Raw genomic sequence first — 3,764 nt, 5'->3', positions numbered from 1 at the left:
CCAAGCTAAGTATATAATATTAATGAGCTAACCAAGGTTCTTATGCCATTTTGAGCTTATTATGGTATTTTGGAGCTAAATGGACTAATTAATTCCAAAAAACGAAATACCAAACATGTGATCTTATTTTTGTCTTCTCCTCCTCCTATTCTTCTTCTTCTTCTTCCTATTCTTCTTCTTCTTCTCCTCCTCCTCCTCCTCCTCCTCTCCTCTTCTCCTCCTCCTCCTCTTCTTCTTCTTCTTCCTATTCTTCTTCTCCTCTTCTCCTCCTCCTTCTCCTCTTCTTCTCCTCCTCTTATTCTTCTTCTTCTTCTTCTCCTCCTCCTCCTCTTCTCCTCTTCTCCTCCTCCTCCTCTTCTTCTTCTTCTTCCTATTCTTTCTAGTAAGCTAACTAACTAACTAACCTAACTAACCAAGCTAACTAAACCTATCGCTAAACCTAGATAGTACTAAACAGCAAAAAAAAACAGAATCTACCACTAAGTAACTAAAAAATAATCTAGCTACCACTAAATAACAAAACAAAATCTACCACTAAACTACCAACTAAATCTACTAATTAACTAACTAAATCTACCAACTAACTAAACTACCACTAAAACTACTAATTAACTAACCTACCAACTAAACTATATATGCCACAACAACTACAATAACAACAACTACAATAACAAGAAAAACCAGGGGCGCCGGGGGTGGGGCAGCAGGGGCGCACCAGGGGCACCACGGGGCGCCAGTGGTGGGGCTTGAGGGCGGCACCAGGGGGCGTCGGGGGGGGGGGGGGGGTTGCGGGGCTTCGGGGCGGCACCAGGGGCACCGGGGCGGCGCCGGGGGTGGCCGGGCGACAGTGGTGGCCGCGTTGGGCGTCGGGGGAGGAGAGAGAGAGGGAGGGGCCGTTTGAGAGAGAGAGAGGGCCGCGGTGGGGGCGGGACAACCGTTACTAGATTCAAGATCTTTGCCGTCTGCTAGCACACGGCAAAGGGGTCTATACTCTTTGACGTGTGCCTCTGGCATCTTTGCCGTCAGCCAGCAGACGGCAAAGAAGGGAGTAGGTTGACCTAAGGTTCCCCCGGCCAGATGAGCTTCTTTGCCGTCTGCTAGTGCCTTCTTTGCCGTCTGCCGCGGACGGCAAAGAGCTGACTGCTGGCAAAGACCTTCTTTGCCATCAGCGAGTTCTTTGCCGTCAGTTTTGCTGAAGCTGATGGCAAAGAGTGTCTTTGCCGTCAGCTAGCGGACGACAAAGAATAGGCAGACAGCAAAATCTCTGATTCGAGTAGTGTGACATGAATGTTCAGATCCGTTAGATTCAAAATAATAGTTTGCTATTGACGTGGAGACAATAATACTTCAAGCCAACTAGCAAGGTAATCATGAACTTTCAAAATAACAAGGCCAAAATAAAGTTATCCCTACAAAATCATATAGTCTGGCTATGCTCTATCATCCTTGCACAACGAATTTAAATCATGCACAACCTCGGTATTGGCCAAGTAATTGTTTTTAGACCTTTACTTTCTCAAACTTTTTCAACTCTCACGTAATACATGAGCGTGAGCCATGGCTTTAGCACTATAAGTGGAATGGAGTGTGGTGGAGGTCGCAAGGCAAACAAGGAGAAGATGGTCACATTGACTAGGCATATCAATGAGCTATGGAGATGCTCATCAATAGATATCAATGTGAATGAGTATGGATTGCCATACAAATGATGCACTAGAGCTAAGAGTATGTGAAAGCTCTTAAACAAACTGGTGGGTGTGCATCCAACTTGCTTGCTCACGAAGATCTAAGGCAATTTTGAGGAAGCCCATCATTGGAATATACAAGCCAAGTTATATAATGAAAATTTCCCACTAGCTATATGGTGGTGACAAAACGAGAGACTCTCAATCATGAAGATCATGGTGCTTAATATGAAGCACAAGTGTGGAAAGGAGATAGTAGCATTGTCCCTTCTCTCTTTTTCTCTCTTTTTTTTGGTGGGCTCTTTGGCCTCTTTTTTTGGTGGGCATCTTTGGCCTCTTTTTGTAAATGGGCTTCGCTGGCTTCTTTTATCTCCTCACATGGGACAATGCTCCCTCAATGATGATCATCACACTTACAACTCAAAACATAGAGCAATGATGACTCTATATGGAAATGCCTTCGGTAGTGTACCGTGAATGATCTAGCATGGGATAGACATCAATGGAAACATCATGCTAGCTATCTTATGATCATGCAATGGCAATGTAGAAGCTATGGCACATGTCATGGTGGTAGTTGCATGGCAATATATCTCGGAATGGCTTTGAAAAATCCATAGTAGGTAGGTATGGTGGCTGTTCTGAGGGAGGCTAATGGTGGGTTTATGCACCGGCGAAAGTTGCACGGCACTAAAGAAGATAGTGATGGTGGAAGGTGAAAGTGCATCTAAACCATGGACTCAACATTAGTCATGAAGAACTCATATACTTGTTGCAAAAGTTTTAGTAGTAATCGAAACAAAGCATTCAACGCATACTCTTAGGGGAAGGGTTGGTAGGTATAAACCATCGCGCGTTCCCGACCGCTACACAAAGGATGACAATCAATAAACTAATCATGCCCAGACTTCATCACATAGCGGTTCACCATACATGCATGCTATGGGAATCACTAACTTCAGCACAAGTATTTCTAGACCCACAACACCTTACTAGTATACCTTCAATATTACCACAACCACAACTCAAAACTAATTGAGTGAATCAAACTTCTCTAACTACTCAATGCACATGAAGGTGGAAGATTTCATATCCCTTTGGATAACTACCCTTTTGAAACTACTTTCATAGCATAGATCAACTACCACGCCACGCAGTTCTGTGCTCTAAAAGATAGAAGTGAAGCACACAGAGCAAAATCAACTAGCTCAAAAGATATAAGTGAAACACATGTGAGCTGAATTGCCTAACAAAAGGATATAAGTGAAGCTCGACAAAATCATGGTGAGTGCATGTCTCTATCTCTAGGTGTGCAGCAAGGAAGATTGTGACACAACAAAAATAAAAGACTCCTACGATACAAGACGCTCCAATAAAAACAGATAACATGTGGTGAATAAAAATATAGCCCCAAGTAACGTTACCGATGGATTGAAGACGAAAGAGGGGATGCCTTCCCGGGGCATCCCCAAGCTTAGGATTTTTCGGCATCCTTGAATCAACTTGGGGTGCCTTGGGCATGCCCAAGCTTGAGCTCTTGCCACTCTTTATCTCTTTGTCCATAAGAACTTCACCGAAAACTTGAAAACTTCACAAGACGAAACTTAAACAGAAACTCGTGATATCATTAGTATAAGAAAGCAAATCACCACTTCCTTAGGTACTCTAGAAAACTTAAATTCTACTTATGTTGATGTTGGGATACTGTATTTTCAATCTTCCATGGCTAATACCCCCCGATACTATCCATAGTTTCATCAAAATAAGCAACCAACTCAACAAAAACAGAATCTGTTAACAGCACACCAGTCTGTAGCAATCTGTATACTTCGTATACTTCTGTAACTTTAAAAATTCTGAAAAATTACGACAGTCTGAAGAATTTGTGTAGCAATCAGCAGCAAAAATAATCAACTCAAAAGCTCTCACAGAAAAAAACTAAAATTCATTTCGTGAGCAGAAAGTTTGTGTCTTTTCCAGCATGATCAAACGATCATCCCCAAGACTAATCATAACGGTTTCACTTGGCACAAACGCAAAAGAAACACAAAAAACACAATCATAACAGAAATATGAAAG

Source organism: Hordeum vulgare, chromosome 5H (assembly GCF_904849725.1).
Source record: "Hordeum vulgare subsp. vulgare chromosome 5H, MorexV3_pseudomolecules_assembly, whole genome shotgun sequence".
Lineage (NCBI taxonomy): Eukaryota > Viridiplantae > Streptophyta > Magnoliopsida > Poales > Poaceae > Hordeum > Hordeum vulgare.
This window is presented reverse-complemented; position numbering follows the sequence as displayed.